At 38.8% G+C, this 20943-nt stretch overlaps 1 protein-coding gene and 1 pseudogene across 12 annotated transcripts in view; one reads left to right on the plus strand and one right to left on the minus strand.

Moving 5' to 3' along the window:
• DOCK3 (dedicator of cytokinesis 3) overlaps positions 1 to 20943 on the plus strand; it is a 598286-nt gene that overhangs the window by 42838 nt on the left and 534505 nt on the right. The gene's annotated exons all lie outside the window — the stretch shown is intronic.
• Positions 5177 to 6345, minus strand: LOC122487276 (annotated as a pseudogene).

Genomic DNA, 20943 nt, shown 5'->3' on the forward strand with positions numbered 1-20943 from the left:
TTTTATTTATTTTTGGGACAGAGAGAGACAGAGCATGAACGGGGGAGGGGCATAGAGAGAGGGAAACAGAGAATCGGAAACAGGCTCCAGGCTCCGAGCCATCAGCCCAGAGCCTGACGCGGGGCTCGAACTCACGGACCGCGAGATCAGGACCTGGCTGAAGTCGGACGCTTAACCGACTGCGCCACCCAGGCGCCCCGAGATTTATCTTTTAGTAAGTGATAGATGAAGCAGACAAAATGTCAGTTAGATTTTGGAAGATTTAAACTACACTACCAACCAAAACTTGACACAATTGAAATTTTAGATGACTATACCCAACAGAGGACACAATTTTTTTTTAATGAAGGTATTTATTTATTTATTTATTTAGTAAATAAACAGGACACAATTTTTTTTAAAATGAAGGTATTTATTTTGTTTTGAAGTTTATTTATTTACTTCATTTTATTTTTTAAATATAATTTATTGTCAAGTTAGCTAACATACAGTGTATACAGTGTGCTCTTGGCTTCGGGAGTAGATTCCCATGATTCGTTACTTACATACAGCACCCAGTGTTCATCCCAACAAGTGCCCTCTTTAAATTGCATATGTTATCACCAAGATAGACCATATGCTAACCCAAAAAACGTATCTTAAAAAAATTTCTTTTTTATTTTAGAAAGCGAGTGTGAACAGGGGATAGGGAGAGAGTGAATCTTAAGCAGGCTGCACGCTGAGTGTGGATCCCAGTGCGAGGCTTGAACCCATGACCCTGGGACCATGATCTGAGCTGAAATCAAGATCAGTTGCTCAACTGACTGAGCCACCCAGGTGCCACCAAAAAACATATCTTAATAAATTTTCGGGGATTGAAATAGTAGAGTGTGTTCTCCAACTAGAATAAAATTAACTTAGAGATCAATGATAAGATAATCAGGAAACCCTCACATATTTGGAAATATTTCTAAATAACTCATCAGTCAATTATAAAAAAACCACAAAGGAAATTAGAAAATGTTTTGAATTGAATAATGAAAACATACTATCAAAATTTGTGGATGCAATAAATATTGCAATGCTAGAGGAAATTTTATAGTTTAATTTTTTTATTTACTGAAAAAAATTTTTTAATGAGCTTTTTACTTTGGAGTGATTTTGGGTTTACAGAGAAGTTGCAGAGGTGGTGCAGAGGGATCCTGTACCCCTCATGCAGTTTCTCCTGATGCCAGCCTCTAAGGTTTCCATGTTGCTTTTGTCCAAACCATGGAAACAGTATTGCTCCATTGACTGATAGAAGGCTCTTTCCCCTGGGCATTACTCTCAGGCCTATTCTACCCAGGCCGCACCTCACACATAGCAATTCTGAGCCTGCTCTAGGCTGTAAGAGTGTCTCTGTGAGACTCATTCAGGGTCTATCTGACATAAGGTGAGGTTCTGGACTTTCAGGGGGAATTGCGCAGGGGTGACTGCTCTTCTTGTCACATCATAGAGGGGAAGTTTTATTTATTTTTTATTTTTTATTTTTTTTAATATGAAATTTATTGTCAAATTGGTTTCCATACAACACCTAGTGCTCATCCCAACAGGTGCCCTCTTCAATGTCCATCATCCACTTTCATAGTGGGGAAGTTTTAAATGCTTATATTGGAAAGAAAGAAAGATTTTTTTCTTTACAAGTTTTTATTTAAATTCTAATTAGGTAAAATTCAGTGTAGTATTAGTTTTAGGTGTCGAATTCAGTGATTCATCACCTACATACGGCACCCAGTGCTCATCACAACAAGTGCCCTCCTTAATAGCCATCACCTATTTAACACATTCCCACTCCCCTCCCGTCTAGCAAGTATCAGTTCTCTATAGTTAAAAGTCTGTGGGTGCCTGGGTGGCTCAGTTGGTTAAGTGTCTGACTCTTGATTTTGGCTTGGGGAATGATCTCATGATTCATGGGATTGAGCCCCATGTCGGGCTCTACACTGACAGGGAGGAGCCTGCTTGGGATTCTCTCTCTCTCCTCCTCTCTCTGCCTCTCCCCTGCTCATGTTCACTCCCCCCCCCCAAAATAAATAAACTTAAAATAGTCTGTGTCTTGATTTGCCTCTTCTCCCCATCATGTTCATTTGTTTTCTTAAATTCCACGTGAGTAAAATCATATGGTAATTGTCTTTCTGTGACTTACTTCATTTAGCATAATACTCTCTAGCTCCATCCACATTGTTGCAAATGGCAATATTTAATTTTTTTAAGTTTATTTATTTATTTTGAGAGAGAGAGGGTGTGTGAATTTTGCAAGTGGGGAGTGGCAGAAGGTGAGGGAGAGAGAGAATCTCAAGCAGGCTCTGCATTGTCAGCATGGAACCTGATGGGCTCAAATCCATGAACTGCAAGCTCATGACCTGAGCTGAAATCAAGAGTTGGATGCTTAACTGACCGAGCCACCCAAGCACCCCAAGATTTAATTCTTTTTTTTTTTTTTTTTTTTTTTTTTAAATTTTTTTTCAACGTTTATTTATTTTTTTGGGGACAGAGAGAGACAGAGCATGAATGGGGGAGGGGCAGAGAGAGAGGGAGACACAGAATCGGAAACAGGCTCCAGGCTCTGAGCCATCAGCCCAGAGCCCGACGCGGGGCTCGAACTCACGGACTGTGAGATCGTGACCTGGCTGAAGTCGGACGCTTAACCGACTGCGCCACCCAGGCGCCCCGATTTAATTCTTTTTTATGGCTGAGTAATATTCCATTGTATAGATATACCACATTTTCTTTATTCATTTATCAGTCGATGGAGACTTAGGCACTTTCCATAATTTGGATGTTGCTGCTGTAAACATTGGAGTGCACGTATCCCTTTGAATGAGTATTTTTGTATCCTTTGGGTAAATAGTAGTGTAATTGCTGGATCGTAGGATAGTTCTATTTTTAACTTTTTGAGGACCCTCCATACTGTTTTCCAGAGTGGTTGGAAGGCAAGAAAGATTTAAAGTGAATAATCCAAGGTACCTACTGGAGAAAATAGAAAAACAATAGCAAATTAAAATAGAATGAAATAAAAAAATCAGAGCAGAAATCAATTAAGTAGAAAATGGATGGAGACTAGAGAAAACTAGTAAAACTAAAAGTGATTTTTTAAAAGGATTAATAAAAATGATAAGTTCTTAGTAAGACTAAATTAAATAAAACATTCATAATGAGAGAACATTAGAGAATATTATGAATCATTTTACTTAAATTCCTTGAGAGGCACATTTGAACAAAATTGACACAGGAAGAAATAGAGTGATACTAAATTAAATAAATTGTTTTTAATAAAATAATTTTCTCACAAAGAAGACTCAAGTCCCAAATGGTTTCATGTGTGAATTCTGTGAAACATGCTTTTCGAAAGCAAAAGAGGGTGAAACATTTCCTAACTCATTATGAAGCCAGTGTAACTTTTATCTAAAACCCTAATAAGATTAAAAGAAAATTATAGACCAATATCCTTTATGATTATAGATGTAAAAACTCTTGATATAAGCAAATAATTTATATAGATTTATACAATGTATATATTTTATATAATGCTGGATTTACCAATATAATAAAAGGCACATATGAAGAACCCACATCTAACATTATGCTTAATAATGAAACATAGAATGTTTCCCTTCAAACTTCAGGAACAAAATAAGAACATCTGCCTTTATAAGTTTTATTGTTTTATTTTTTTAATGTTTATTTATTTTTGAGAGAGAGAGACAGAGCGTGAGTAGGGGAGGAGCAGAGCAAGAGGGAGACACAGAATCCAAAGCAGGGTCCAGGCTCCGAGCTGTCAGCACAGAGCCCAATGTGGGGTGCGAACCCACGAACTGTGAGATCATGACCTGAGCCAAGTTGGATGCTCAACCAACTGAGCCACCCAGGCACCCCTGTAAGTTTTATTTGACATTGCTTTGGGAGCTTTGTTCCATAAATCAAGAAAAAAAGTACAAGCATACCTTGGAGATGCTGCCGGTTTGGTTTCCAGACCACTGCAATAAACTGAATATCACAATAAAGTGAGTCAAATGAATTTTTTGGTTTCCTAGTGCATAGAAAAGTTATGTTTATACTATAGTCTATTAAGTGTGTAGTAAAATTATGTGTATTAAACAGTGGACATCCCTTAAGTCAGAGAAAGACAAATACTGTATGATTTTACTTGTATGTGGAATTTAAGAAACAAACGAGCAAAGGAAAAAAAGAAAGAGAGAGGCAAAGCAAGAAACCAATTCTTAACTAGAGAGGACAAACTACCAGAGGGGAGGTAGTTGGGGGGATGGGTTAAATAGGTGATGGGGATTATGGAGTGCACTTGTTGTGATGACCACTGGGTGTCATATGGAGGTATTGAACCACTATATTGTACACCTGAAACTACTATTACACTATATGTTAACTGGAATTGTAATAAAAACTTAAAAAAATAAAAAGCATTTAGAGTCTCCCTCCAAAAATTAAAAGATGCTGTATTGCTAAAAAAAATGCTAACTATCATCTGAGCTTTCAGCAAATTATATTATTTTTGCTGGTGGAGGGTCTTGATGTTGACAGCTGCTGACTGATTAGAGTGGTGGCTGCTGAAGGTTGAGTGTCTGTGGCAATTTCTTTAAATAAGATAACAGTGAAGTTTGCTGCATTGACTCTTCTTTTTACGAATGATTTTTCTCTGTAGTATGGGATGCTGTTTGATAGCATTTTACCCACAGTAGAACTTCTTCCAGAATTGTAGTCAGTTTCTTAAATCCTGCTGCTGCTTTATCAATGAAGTTGATGTAATATTCTAAATCCTTTGTTGTCATTTCACCAGTCTTCACAGCATTGTCACTAGGAGAAGATTCCATCTCAAGAAACTAGTTTGTTTATCCATAAGAAGCAATTCCAATGTTAAAGTTTTATCATGAGGGGTGCCTAGGTGGCTCAGTCGGTTGAGTATCAGACTTTGGCTCAGGTCATGATTTCATGGTTCGTGGGTTCGAGCCCTGCTTTGGGCTCTGTGCTGACAGCTCAGAGCCTAAAACCTGCTTTGGATTTTGTGTCTCCCTCTCTCTCTCTGCCCCTCCCCCACTCATGCTCTGTCTCTCTCTCAAAAATAAATAAACGTTAAAAAAAAGTTTTATCATGAAATTGCAGCAATTCGATCACAGGTTCAGACTCTACTACTAATTTTGGCTCTCTTGCTATTTCCATCACATCTGTGGTTACTTTCTTCACAGAAGTCTTGAATCCTTCAAGGTCATCAATGATGGTTAGAATCAGCTGCTTTCAAACTCCTGTTCATATGGATATTTTGACCTCTTCCTGTGAATCACGAAAGTTCTTAATGACATCTAGAATTATGAATTCTTACCAGAAGGTTTTCAATTTACTTTGTCCAGATAAAGGAACCACTATCTATGGAAGCTGTAACCTTAAAAAATTCTTTTTTTTTTTGCCTCAAAGAGTGACGTTTATTCAAAGAAAAAAAGAAAAAAAATGACAAGATGTCCATCCCTTGGTTCCCTTCCCTCCCCTCTCCTGCTCCTCTTAAGCCCCCCATGGACTGAACCCTCAGTAGGGCTAGGTAGCAGGACAGTTCCTTAGATGAGTTCAGGAACATTGAGGGGCATCTCCTCAATGGAGGTGTTATGGAGGGTTTCCCTGTATTGAAGAATCCTCTTGTCTTTTTCTGTCACTATGTCAATAGCCACACCATTATGGCCAAATTGTCCACCAGGACTGATTCTGTCAATATAATTTTCCCTGTTGGTGGGAAGGTCATACTTGATGACTAAAGAAACCTGTGGCACATCAATGCCTCTGGCCAGCAAATCAGTAGTAATCAGTACTCTGCTAGAGCCAGTACTCTAGTACTCCTTCATGATAACATCTCATTTAACATCTCATTCCATATCTCTGTGCATAGCAGACATGGTGGGGTCTTTGGTGTACATCTTTTCAATGAGTCAATAAACCTTTCTTAGGGTGTTGATGAGTATGACTGCCTGCATGATGGTCAGGGTTTCATACAAGTCACACTATGTGTCCAGCTTCCACTCCTCTCCTTCCACATTGAAGTAGAATCAGTGGATACCCTTCAGGGTCAACTCCTCCTTTTTGAACAGAATCTGAATGGGGTCCCTCATGAACTTCTTGGTCACCTCAAGCATGTTGGAAGGCATTGTAGCTGACAGCAATACCACCAGGGTGTTGCTGTTGAGCTTTTGGAATATGTCATAGATCTGGTCCTTGAATCCGCGGCTTAACATTTCATCAGCTGGATGGAACTAGAGGGTATTATACTAAGTGAAATTAGTCAAAGACAAATACCACATGACTTCACTCATATGAGGACTTAGACACAGAACAGATAAACATAAGGGAAGAGAAGCAAAAATAATATAAAAACAGGGAGGGGGACAAGACATAAGAGACTCTTGAATATGGAGAACAAACAGAGGGTTACTAGAGGAGTTGTGGGAGGGGGGATGGGCTAAATGGGTAAGGGGTATTAAGTAATCTACTCCTGAAATCATTGTTGCACTATATGCTAACTAACTTGGATGTAAATTAAAAAAATAAAAGAAAAAAACATTTCATCAACTTGTCCAGTACAAGCTACTTGATGTATTTGGGAGACAGGTATTTCTGGTTAAGCATATCAAACACATGACCTGGGGTACCCATGATGTTATGGGGATCTTCCATCTGCAGCTTCTGCACTTCAGAATGTACATTGGTCCCCCCAATGCAGGCATGGGAGGGGGCACCCATGTAATATCCTAATACCATGACTACCTTCTGTATCTGCTGAGCTAACTCTCTAGTGGGTGCCACGACCGAAGCCTGTGTAGTCTTTAGATTCAATTCCATCTTGTTGCAGAATTAATGTGGCAAAAGTGGCTGTTTTCCTAGTCCCAGATTGGGCTTGAGCAATCATATCATAACCCTGATACAAGGAAGAATGCCTTGTTGCTGGATGGCAGAAGGCTTCTCAAAAACATAGGCATAGATGCCACAGAGAAGGGACTCACAGAGGTTCATGCCATTACAGCTGTCAACTTATTTCAGTTACTCTTGATGATACCTTCAGGTGCTACCCATCAGGCCATTCTCTGGATCAGGAATCCTGACCTCAGAGACATGATCCTTAGAAACTAGACAAAATATATTTCTTAAATAAAAATACTGACAGTTGAAACTATTCCATGAGCCATGGGATAAAATGGATGGTTAGCAGGCATGAAAACAATATTAATCTTGCAGGATATCTCCATCAGAGGTTTTGGGTGATCAGCTGCATTGTCAATGAGAATAATATTTTGAAAGGAGAATCTTTTTCCTGAGTGATAGGTATTAACAGTGCCCTTCAAATATTAGTAAACCATGTTGTAAACAGATGTGCTGTCTTTTAGGCTTTACAATTCCACTTATAGAGCACAGGAAGAGTAGATTTAGCATAATTCTTAAGGGCCCTAGAATTTTCAGAATGGTAAGTGAGCATTGGCTTTCATCTTAAAGTCATCAGCTGCATTAGCCCCTAACAGGAGAGTAGCCTATCCTTTGAAACTTTTAAGCCAGGCATTGACTTCTCTCTAGCTTTCTAATGAAAGTCCTAGATAGCATCTTCTTCCAATATAAGGCTGTTTTATCTACATAGAAAATCTGTTGTTTAGTGTAGCCACCTTCATTAATTATCTTAGCTAGATCTTCTGGATAACTTGCTGCAGCTTTATGTCAGTACTTGCTGCTTCATCTTGTACTTTTATATTAGGGAGATGGATGTCTTCTTTCCTTAAACCTCATAAACCAATGTCTGCTAGCTTCAAACTTTTCTTCTGCAGTGCCCTCATCCCTCCCAGTCCTTTGTAGAATTGGATTAATTTGGGGGCTTAAAGGAATGTTGTGGCTGGTTTGATCTTTTATCCAGCATATGTCATCCATATCAGCAATAAGACTGTTTTGCTTTCTTATAATTTGTGGGTTCACTGGAGTAGCACTTTCAATTTCCTTCCAAAACATTTCCTTTGCATTGACAACTTGGCTAAGTGTTTGGTGCCAGAGGCCTAGCTTTTGGCCTATTGGCTTTCGACATGCCTTCTTCACTAAGCTTAATTATTTCTACCTTTTGATTTAAAGTGAGAGACTTGACTTTTCCTTTCAGTTGAATACTTAGAGGCCACTGTAGGGCTATTAATTGGCCTAATTTCAATATTTTTGTGTTTTGGAATAGGGAGGTCTGAGGAGAGGGAGAGAGACAGGGGAATGGCTGGTTGGTGGAACAGTCAGAACACACATAATATTTACTGGAGGAGTTAAGATGGCAGAGATAGGGAGACCCTGAGCTTGCCTTGTCCCTTGAACACAACTAGATAAATGTCAAATTACTTTTTTTAATGTTTATTTATTTTTGAGAGAGAGAGAGTGTGTGAGTGGGAGAGGGGCAGAGAGAGAGAGGGAGACACAGAATCTGAAACAGCCTCCAGGCTCTGAGCTGTCAGCACAGAGCCTGACACGGGACTTGAACCCATGAACTGTGAGATCATGACCTGAGCTGAAGTCAGATGCTTAACTGACAGAGCCACCCAGGTGCCCCAATATCAAATTATTCTGAACACCCAAGAAATCGATCTGAGGACTGAGAGAACAAAACTGCACATCTGTAAGTAGGAAAACAACCCCCTCGTGGAGGTAAGAGCTTTGGAGAGTTGATTTGGTGGGCACTGTGGAGGGGAGGGAGCTCTGATCACGGGAAGAGGAGTGAGTGAGTGAGAGACGAAGAATGAAAACAGAGTGACATCATGTGCAGGGGATTTCACAAGAAAACTCTTCCCCCAAACCATTGACTGGGAAAAGAAGAGGAGCTAAGCTTTTATAAGTGGCAGAGCACAAAGTGTGAAGTTGGAGGTCTGTGCCATTGCCAGGGTCTCTCCTGGCAGACTTGGTGGTGCTCCAGTGGAGAAGGAGGGCAGAAACCCAGGAGTAAGTAGCATGGTCTGAGGATCCCCTGGGTTGCATGGGGAGAAACAGTTCCCCTTCTTGGTGTAGATTTGGGAGAGGTGGCATGGCTTCTCTGCGTACAAAAGACCCTGCAGATGCCATTGAGCTGCCCCATTCACCAGCAAAGAAACAGGGCCTCCCACTGAGGGCCTTGGTGCTGGCTTTCTGCTGCACTTTACCATAAACTCTAAGCTGCTATGTACTTGCATGATCATTTTCTGGGACAAACCAGCAATCGGCTACAATGCAACAAGACTCTCCCTTAGAAGATCAGTGCAGGTCTGTGTCATAGGGTCTCTGAAATTTGGAGTTTTGAAACCCAGCTACACCTGAGCTAAAACATGGGATGCTGTGCCACCTGGCAGACAGACGACTTGGACACACACCGGGTGAAGGCAGGGATCTGACAGAAGCTGGGGACACAGGAGGGTTGATTGTTTTGCTCTTCTGTGAGGGCTTCCTGCGTAGTGGCAGGCGGGAGCTCCTGTCTTAAGATGAGAGAGCGGGGAAACTCCCATTTTCTCTCCCATTCATGAGCCCTGACCCATGTCAATGAGTAAAACAGTGCCAGCAAGTAGAGGCTGGAGCCACTTACATCAAGCCCCGCCCCCCTGCATCCTGCAGGTGCATCTCCACTAGGACAAGACCTTCTGAGAATCAGTGCAGCAGGCCCCATTCCCAGAAGACCAGCACAAACCCCTGGCTTGTGCCAAGTCTACTGATCATTGAGTTCTGCAAAGGTTTGGCTGTAGGGGAAACAGGATCTAGTGTCCCTTGGGTTTTTTTTTTTTAATGTTTATTCTTTTTTTAATTTTTTAATTTTTATTTAAAAAAAATTTTTTTTTCCAACGTTTTTTATTTTTGGGACAGAGAGAGACAGAGCATGAACGGGGGAGGGGCAGAGAGACAGGGAGACACAGAATCGGAAACAGGCTCCAGGCTCTGAGCCATCAGCCCAGAGCCTGACGCGGGGCTCCAACTCACGGACCGCGAGATCGTGACCTGGCTGAAGTCGGACGCTTAACCGACTGCGCCACCCAGGCGCCCCTTTTTAATGTTTATTCTTAAGAGAGACAGAGCATGAGCGGGGGAGGGTCAGAGAGAGACAAACACACACACAGAATCTGAAGCAGGATCTAGGCTCCAAGCTGTCAGCACAGAGCCCCACGGGGGCTTGAACTCACGGACTGCAAGATCATGACCTGAGCTGAAGTCAGACGCTCAACCAGCTGAGCCACCCAGGCGCTCCTGGGTTTTTTTTCTTTTTAATGGGATACAGGAAAAGCATTTTTTTATTTTTAATGTATTTATTATTATTTTATTTATTTGATCTAGCTTCTTTTCATAAGCAGACTCAAATACACCTAGGATCTACTTTTGCTTTTAACAAGCAGACCAAAACACACAAAAGAACTAGCTTCCCTTTTAATTTCATTTGTTTGGTAGTTTTTGGTTCTCTTCTTAATATAGCCATTACTCTCAGGAGCAGGAATAAAACAGGCTTTACTAACAAAAAACAGTGACCTTGATAATTTGACAAGATGGAGGAATTCACCTCAAAAGAAGGAATGGGAAGAAGTAACGGCTAGGGATTTAGTCAATGCAGAGGTAAGTAAGATGCTTGAACTAGAATTTAAAACAGTTAAAAGGATACTAAGTAGACTTGAGGAAAGCATAGAAGACACTAGAGAATCCCTTACTGCAGAGATAAAAGAAATAAAAACTGGTCAGGCTGAAATTAAAAATGCTCTAACCAAAATGCAAACTAGAATGGATGCCATGACAATGAGGATGAATGAAGCAGAGAATGAGTCAGTGATATAGAAGATAGAATTATAGAAAATAATGAAGCTGAAAAGAAGAGGGAAGCAAAGGTATTGGGTCATGAATGTAGACTTAGGGAACTCAGCGACTCCTTAAAGTGTAGTAACATTCATATCATAGGAGTCCCAGAAGATGAAGAGACAGAAAAAGGGACAGAAGGTTTATTTGAGCAAATTATAGCTGAAAACTTCCCCAGTCTGGGAAAGGACACAGATACCAAATTCCAAGAAGCACAGAGAACTCCCATTAAATATAATAAAAGCCAGCCATTACCAAGACATATCATAGTCAAATTCACAAAATACATAGACAAGGAAGGAATTCTGAAAGTAGCAAGGGAAAGGAAAGCCCTTCACCTGTAAGGGAAAACAGATAAGGTTCTCAGTATATCTGTTCCAGAAATTTGGCAGGCCAGAAGGGAGTGGCAGGATATATTCAACATGCTGAATGGGAAACATATGTATCCAAGACTACTTTATCTAGCAAGACTGTCATTCAGAATAGAAGGAGAGATAAAGAGTTTACCAGACAAACAAAAACTAAAAGAGTTCATCATGACCACTAAACCAGCATTTTAAGAAATATATATATATATTAAAAAATTTTTTTAATGTTTATTTATTCTTGACAGAGAGGCAGAGCATGAGTGGGGGAGGGGCAGAGAGAGAGCGAGACACAGAATCCAAAGCAGGCTCCAGGCTCTGAGCTGTCAGCACAGAGCCTGATGCAGGGCTCGAACTCACAGACTGCAAGATCATGACCTGAGCCGAAGTCGGATGCTCAAGTGACCGAGCCACCAAGGCGCCCCCGAAATATGTATATATTTTAAATGTTCATTTATTTCCTTTGAGAGAGGGGCAGGGCAGAGAGAGAGGGGGTGACAGAGAATCCCAAGCAGCCTCTGTGCTGCCAGAACAGAGCCTGATGGGCCCAAACCCCCAAACTGTGAGATCATGACCTGAGCTGAAACCAAAAGTTGGACACTTAACTGACTGAGCCACCCAGATACCCCTATTAAAGGGACTCTTTGGGGGGGGGGAAGACCAAAAGCAACAAAGACTAAAAAGGAACAGAACATCACCAGAAATACCAACTTTACAGGTAATACAATGGCACTAAATTCATATCTGTGAATAATTACTCTGAATGTATATGGACTAAATGGCTCCAATCAAAAGACGTAAGATCTCAGAGTGGATGAAAGAGAAAAACCACAAGATACATGTATATGCTGCCTACAAGAGACTAATTTTGGATCTGAGTCACCTGCAGATTGAAAGTGAGAGGGTGGATGGGGCGCCTGCTCAGTCGGTTGAGTGTCCGATTTTGGCTCAGGTCATGATCTCACAGTTTGTGGGTTCAAGCCCCACAATGGGCTCTGTGCTGATAGCTCAGAGCCTGGAGCCTGCTTCGGATTCTGTGTCTCCTTCTTTGTCTGCCCCTACCCCACTTGTGCTTTATCTCACTCTCAAAAAAAATGTAATAAAAAAAAATTAAAAAAATAAAAAAAAGTAAGGTGATGGAGAACCATCTATCATGCTAATGGACATCAGAAGAAAGTCGGAGTAGCCATACTTAGACAAACTAGATTTTAAACCTAAGGTTGTAACAAGAGATTAAGAGGGCATTGTATCATAATTAAGGAGTTTTTCTATCAAGAAGATCTAACAGTTGTAAATATATGCCCCCCAACTTGAAGAAGCCAGATATATAAATCAGTTAATCACAAATGTAAAGAAACTCATTGATAATAATACCATAATAGTAGGGGACTTTAACCCCCCCCTTAGAGCAATGGACAGATCATCTAAGCAGAAAATCAACAAGAAAACAATGGCTTTGAATGACACACTGGACTGAATGGACTTAACAGATATATTCAGAACATTTCATCCTAAAGCAGCCAAATACACATTCTTTTCGAGTGTACACAGAACATTCTCTAGAATATATCATATACTGGGTCACAGATCAGCCCTCAACAGGAACAAAAAGATGGAGATTATACCATGTATATTTTCAGACCATGATGGTATAAAACTTGAAGTCAACCACAAGAAAAAATTTGGAAAGACCACAAATAACATGGAGGTTAAAGAACATCCTACTAAAGAATGAATGAGTTAACAAGGAAATTAAAGAAAATATAAAAAGTACATGGAAGCAAATGAAAATGAAAACATGGCAGTCTGAAACCTTTGGGATGCAGCAAAGGCAGTCCTAAGAGGGAAGTATATTGCAATACAGGCCTACCTCAAAAAGCAATAAAAGTCTCAAATACATAAAATAACCTTATACCTAAAGGAGCTAGAAAAGGAATGGTGGCGAATAAGGCCTTAAGCCAGCAGAGGAAGGGAAATAATAAAGATTAGAGCAGAAATAATATAGAAACAAAAACTCAGTAGAACAGATAAATGAAACTAAGAGCTGGTTCTTCAAAAGAATTAATACAATTGATAAACCCCTAGCTGGACTTATCAAAAAGAGAAAGGACCCAAATAAGTAAAATTATGAATGAAAGAGGAGAGATCACAACCAGAACCACAGAAATACAAACAATTATAAGAGAATATTATGAAAGATTATATGTGAACAAACTGGCTGATCTGGAAGAAGTGGACAAATTCCTAGAAATCTACAAACTAACAAAACTGAAACAGGAAGAAATAGAATATTTGAGCAGACCCATAATTAGCAAAGAAATTGAATCAGTAATCAAAAATCTCTTGACAGGGGCACCTGGGTGTCTGATTCAGCTAAGTATCTGCTTCTTGACTTCAGCTCTGGTCAAGATCTCAGGGTTCATAAGATCAAGCCCTGCATTGAGTTCCATGTTGACAGCACAGAGCCTGCTTCAGATTCCCTCTCTCCCTCTCTGTCTCTGACCCTCCCCCTGCTCACTCTCTCCATCTCTCTCTTAAATAAATAAACATTAAAAAAAATCTAAGAAACAAATGTCAAGGGCCAGATTGCTTCCCAGGGGAATTCTACCTGACATTTAAATAAGAGTTAATACCTATTCTTCTCAAATTGTCCTAAAAAATAGAAATGGAAGGAAAACTTCCAAACTCATTCTACAAAGTCATCATTACCTTGGTTCCAAAACCAGACATACCTCACTAAAAAGGAGAATTACAGGCCAGTATGCCTGATGAACATGGATGTAAAAATTCTCAACAAGATACCAGCAAATTGAATCCAACAGTACATTGGAAGAGTTATTCACCATGATCAAGTAGGATTTATTCCTAGGCTGCAGGGGTGGTTCATTATCTGCGTATCTATCAATGTGATATACACGTTAATAAAAGAAAGGATAACCATATGATTTTGTCATTAGATGCAGAAAAGACATTTGACAAAACACACCATCGATTCTTGCTAAAAACCGCACATACCTCAACATCATGAAGGCCATATATGAAAAACCCACAGCTAATACCATCCTCAGTGGGGAAAAACTGAGAGCTTTTCCTCTGCAGTTAGGAACAAGACCCGGATGTCCACTCTTACCATTACTATTTAACATAGTACTAGAAGTCTTAGCCTCAGCATTCAGACAACAAAAAGAAATAAAATGCATCCAAATAAGCAAAGAAGACAAACTTTCACTATTTGCAGATGACATGTATGTAGAAAACCTGAAAGACTCTACCAAAAAATTGCTAGAATAGATGAATTCAGCAAAGTCACAGAATATAAAGTCAATGTACAGAAATCGATTGCATTCCTATACACCAATAATGAAGCAGCAGAAAAAAGAATCAAGGAATTGGTCCCATTGCAATTGTACCAAAAACAATTAGATACCTAGGAATAAACCTAACCAAAGAGGTAAAGGCCTGTATTCTGAAAACTGTAGAACACTTATGAAAGAAATTGAAGAGGGCACAAAGAAATGCATTCCACGCTTATAGATTGGAAGAACAAACATTGTTAAAATGTCTTTCTACCCAAAACAATCTACACATTTAATGCAACCCCCATCAACATACCAACAGCATATTTCACAGAGCAAGAACAATCTAAAATGTGTATTAAACCACAAAAGACCCTGAATAGCCAAAGCAATCCTGAAAAAGAAAAACAAAACTGGAGGCATCATGATTCCAGATTTCAAGCTATACTTTATAGCTGTAATCATCAAGACAGTATGGTACTGGCACCAGAACAGACCCATAGGATTAATGGAACAGAATAGAATACCCAGAAATGGACCCACAACCATATGGTCAACTAATCTTTGACAAAGCAGGAAAGAATATCCAATGGAAAAAAGACAGACTTTTCAACAAATGGTGCTGGGAACATTGGACAGCGACATGGCAGAAAAATGAAACTGGACCACTTTCTTACAGCATACACAAAAATAAATTCAAAATGGATGAAAGACTTAAAGGTGAGACAGGAAGCCATCAAAATCCTAGAGGAGAACAGAGTCAGCAACCTCTTTGACCTGGCTGGAGCAACTTCTTACTAGACACATTGCCAGAGGCAAGGGAAACAAAAGCAAACGTGAACTGTTGGGACTTAATCAGGAAAAAATTTTGGGGTGCCTGGGTGGCTCAGTTAGTTGAGCCTCTGACTTCAGGTCATGATACCACAGTTTGTGAGTTCAAGCCCTTCATCAGGCTCACTGCTGTCAGCACAGAGCCCACTTCAGATCCTCTGCTCCCCGCCCGCCCCCGTCCCTCCTCCACTTGTGCTCTCTTTCTCAAAAATAAATAAAAAAAGATAAAAAGCTTCTGCCCAGTGAAAGAAACAATCAGCAAAACTAAAGGGCAGCCTAGAGAATGGGAGAAGATACTTGCAAATGATATATCTGATAAAGGATTAGTATCCAAAATTTATAAAGAACTTATTAAACTCAACACCTAAAAAACAAATAGTTCTGTTAAGAAATGGGCAGAAGGCATGAAGAGACACTTTTCCAAAGAAGACATCCAAATGGTTAAGACACATGAAAAGATGGTCAACATCACTCATCATTAGGGAAATACAAATGCAAACCTTGATGAGATACCACCTCACACCTGTCAAAATGGCTAAAATGACCAACACAAGAAACAACAGGTGTTGGTGAGGATGTGTAGAAAAGAGGAACACTCTTGCATTGTTGGTGGGAATGTAATCTGGTACAGCCACTCTGGAGAACAGTATGGAGCTTCCTCAGAAAGTTAAAAATAGGACTGTCCTATGCCCTAGCAATTGCATTACTAGGTATTTACCCAAAGGGTTAAAAAATACAGATTCATAGGGGTACATGGACCGTAATGTTTATAGGAGCATTATCAACAAAAGCCAAACTGTGGAAAGAGCCCAAGTGTCTATTGACTGATGAATGGATGAAGATGTGGTGTATCAATACAATGGAATATTACTCAGCCATCAGAAAGAATGAAATCTTTTCCATGTCACCATTTGTGACAACATGGATGCAGTGGGAGTGTATTATGCTAATCAAAATAAGTCAGAGAAAGACAAATACCATATGATTTCAGTCATAGGTGGAATTTAAGAAACAAAACAAATGAACACATGGGAGGGGGCAAAAAGAGAGAGGGAGCAAACTATAAGAGACTCTTAACAATAGAGAGCAAACTAAGGGTTGATGGTGGGAGATGGGTGTGAGGTAGGCTAGATGGGTGATGGGTATTAAGGAGCACTTGTTATGATACTCACTGGGTGTTGTATGTAAGTAATGAATGTCTGAATTCTCCTCCTGAAACTCATATTTCACTGTATGTTAACTAAGTAGAACTTAAATAAAAATTAAAAAAAAAGAATATGTACATTTATTGATGAAGTTTACCTGTCTTATATGGTCACGGTTCATTGCACCCAGTATAGTTACAATAGTAATATTGAAGATCACTGGCCACAGATCAACATAACAAATAAAATAATGATGAAAAAGTTTAAAATATTGCAAGAATTACCAAGATGTGACAAAGAGACATGAACTGAGCTAATACTGTTGGCAAAATGACAGTAATAGACTTGCTCAAGGCAGGGTTGTAACAGACCTTCAGTTTGTAAAAAATGCAAATCTGTGACGCACAATAAAGCAAAAGTGCAATAAAATGAGATATGCCTGTAGCAAACTTGAATATTGGAATTAAAGAAAGAAAACCCTTAAACTTGCAGCTGACCATGATTATGTACACTGTAAAGAATCTAAAAAGAAATTACTGGAATTAATTATGTAGTTGGCAAGGTCTCAGAACAAAGCCAATGTATGTAAAATCAGTTGCTTATTTTTGTTTTTCTAATGAGCAATTTGTGCAATGGAAGAACATGCTTTACAATAACATCAGAAACATTGAATACCTAGGGATAAATACAACGAAATTTGTAGGATATGTAGGAGCTCTAATTTGAAAATAACAAAACATTGTTGAGAAATTAAAGATCTAGATAAGTTGAGAGATAACATGTTCATTGGTTGGAGGACTTATTATTATTATCCCAGTCAATATCCTACCAGAGTTTATTCTGCAGAATTTGAGAAGCTAAAATTTATATAGCCACAACAGTTTTTAAAAAGAGTAGTGTTGGAGAGTGTATGCAGTCTGATTTCCATACTTCTTTTGAAGGTACAGTGAGCAAGGTAGTATGGTTATTGGTGCAAAGATAGACATTTAGATTAGTGGAATAGAACAGAGTCCATATATACATAACTGACTTATGTACATATTGATTTATTTGTGTGTTATATGGACTCATGGATGTGGGGATTTTTGACAAAGAGACTATGTAATTGAGTGAATAATGAATGAACAATCTTTTAATCAAATGGTGCTAGAAGGCCTTGATACTCATACATAAAAATGAATCTTGACCTCCGCTCCACACCATATACAAAAACTAATTTGGAATGGTTCATAGACTGAAAAATCCTCTTTTTTTGAATTTATGAATCTATTTTAGAAGTCTTTTCTTTTGATACAAAGCATGTAGTTGGGTCTTGCTATGCTTGTCAAACTGAAAATGTCTTTTAATGGATGAATAAAGCCCATTGACATTTATAAATATGACTTAATTTTTGTGTTGACCCTGCCACATTTTAAAAAATAATTGATATATGAATTATACTTGTTATATTTTTTATACTGTGATGTTCTCTACATCTTTCTGTGCCTTTGTTTTAATCTTTTAGGTATTTAGCAACACTTCTGTTTTTATCCAAGTAATACTTTTTTTCAAATGCCCTTAATATCCTGTTTTAGGGTTTTTTTTTGTTTTTGTTTCTTTTTACTATTTTTACTGTTTAGTTTGCCATTTTCCTGTGTTATCCTTTGACTCTTACCTTTATACAATAAACAGTAAGCTAATTTCACTTTTCTTCTTCCTTCTCTTCCTTCCTTTAATATTTAGTTGCATTATTTGTATGTTGTCGAAACATACAAAATTTATATATTATTTTAATCCTCACTTCTGCCTCTTTTATTAGATCTATAATTAAATATACCAAATTCACAGTAATTTCCCTTGTAGTTCTTTCTCTAGCCATCTCTTGTTTGGATGAGCCTCATTCTTTAGTAGTTTGTTCAAGAAAGGGAAATGGGTGTAGAATTTCTGGATTATTTAATGCCCAACACCTAAAAAAATATCTTGGTACTTGAAGGACAGCTTGATTTGATAGACAATTCTTTTTTAAAAATTGTTTTTAAACATTTATTTTTGAGAGACAGAGACAGAGTATGAGCATGGGAGAGGTAGAGAGATGGGGAGATACAGAATACGAAGCAGGCTCCAGGCTCCAAGCTGTCAGCACAGAGCTAGACACAGGGCTCGAACTCACAAACTGCGAGATCATGACCTGAGCCGAAGTTGGACGCTTAACCGACTGAGCCACCCAGGCGCCCCAGTTTGATAGGCAATTCTTGATTCATACATGCCTTCCTATGGTTTCTTGAAAATGCTGCTTTATTGTTACCTTGTTTTTGAGATTTCTGATGTCAGTGTAGTTTTCTTGTTTTCCTGATTTTTTTTGATGCCTTCAGGGATTTTTTTTTCTTTAAAGTCTATTAGCTTTTCTAGGGCATGTCTCAAAGTTTTTCATTATGGGTCAATTTCCCAAGTGCCTGATGGATGATTTCAATATGTAGGTTCAGGTTTTCTTTTGTTGTAAGAAACCTTTTTCAAATTACAGTTTTAATTATTAGGCACATTCCAGTGTTTCGCTTTTAGCTTTTAGGAATTCCATTTAAACTTTAAGTTTAAAATATTCACTTGTCTTCCATTTCAACTACTTTCACTTTCACTTATTTATCTCATTCATATTCTCATTTCCTTTTTTTTCTTCAATACACAGTATGAAGTTTTCATTCAAATCTGATCTTCATTTCTGATATGATTTTGACTTTTTCTTCTATTTTCACTGGATTTTTTTTTGAATCAACTTGTTTCTTTCCTTATTGTTTTCTGGTCCATTTTTAAAGAACGTTTTGTTTTATTTATTTCTGACAGAGAGATGGGGGAAGCAGAGAGAGGGAGAGAGGATCCCAAGCAGGCTGTGCTGTCAGAGTGAAGCCTGATGTGGGGCTCAAACTCACAAACCATGAGATCATGACCTGAGCTGAAACCAAGAGTTGGATGCTTAACTGACTGAGCCACCCAGGCACCTCCATTTCTGGTCTATTTTTGTTTTTATTTTTCAAACTTATAATTCAAGGTTTTTTTTAAATCCTCATATACTTAGATGCTACAAGTGTGTAGTTGTGAGTCACAGTTTTCTTCTGCTCCATAGTTAATTTTTTGGTGGGTTGGTGAGGGGGGAACTTAGGACTTTTATTAGTTGAAGTGTTTTCAGCTTTGCTTTTCTTTTTCCTCATAGTAATTTCATATAGATGAAGAATGTTTCTTCATCATTTCATGAGCACAGCTGGTTTTTGGCATGGTTTATAAGATTCCTGGTTCAGAAGTGATGTTTTCTGTTGTAGCAAAGTATAATCTCTTTACTGGTTCTCTTTTGAATGAGTGTTGGTGGTGAAGGTTATATGTCTTTTGACTTTTCTTTCTTTGTTTTTTTTTTAAGTTATTTTTTCAGGATCCTAAATTTCCCTCTTTTTTGTCCCTTCATTTTACCATTTAAGAAGATTGCCTTTCCCGGCACCTGGGTGGCTTAGTTAGGCGTCTGACTTTTGCTCAAATCATGATCTTACGGGTTTCTGGGTTCAAGGGCTCTGAGCAGACAGCTCAGAGCCCTTGAACCTGCTTTGGATTCTGTGTCTCCTTCTCTCTCTGCTCCTCCTCTGCTCGTGCTTTGTCTCTCAAAAATAAATAAGATATTAAAAAAAAAAAGATTGCCTCTCCATTATCCCCTGAATAAATCCCTTCCTAAGACAGTTTTTTTAGTTCCATAGCCACTTTTAAGCACTTTCTCTAAGTTTACACTGATCTACTAGAGTTCTTTTTTCAGTAGTTTTCCCCTTGGAATGGATTTTCTCTTTTTGGGGCTGATTTTTTTTTTTTAATTTTTTTTCCAACGTTTATTTATTTTTGGGACAGCGAGAGACAGAGCATGAACGGGAGAGGGGCAGAGAGAGAGGGAGACACAGAATCCGAAACAGGCTCCAGGCTCTGAGCCATCAGCCCAGAGCCTGACGCGGGGCTTGAACTCACGGACCGCGAGATCATGACCTGGCTGAAGTCGGATGCTTAACCGACTGCGCCACCCAGGCGCCCCATTTTTGGGGCTGATTTTTGTTCAATCTTATTTCATCCATTTTCCTCTCTTTTTTTCATTGCGGTACACCCCAACCACCCATTTGATCTCTACAAAGGGTTGGAGTGAGAATTCTGAAAACATTTCTGCTGGAAATTGGTATTTATTCTACTTATAGGTAATTTGAAGTTTTTAGTGTTTTGTATCTTTTAGTTGTGTTGACAATGTGGAATTTTTGTGATTTTACTTCTTTTCCTTTGTGGTCTGTAGAGTTTGGGAGGATTTGTTGTGATTTGGATTTATGTAACTGCCATTACCCCAGTAGTCAAAGATGGAAGCTAATGACAGTCTTGAAGGTTTTATAAATCTCAAAATCGTGTAAGCAGCAGTAATTATTATGTAGTTGCTAGTGTTATGTAGCAAATTTTTAATAATTATAAAAGCATCCAGGTTGCAGTGGTATTCAGTTG

Source organism: Prionailurus bengalensis, chromosome A2 (assembly GCF_016509475.1).
Source record: "Prionailurus bengalensis isolate Pbe53 chromosome A2, Fcat_Pben_1.1_paternal_pri, whole genome shotgun sequence".
Taxonomy (NCBI): domain Eukaryota; kingdom Metazoa; phylum Chordata; class Mammalia; order Carnivora; family Felidae; genus Prionailurus; species Prionailurus bengalensis.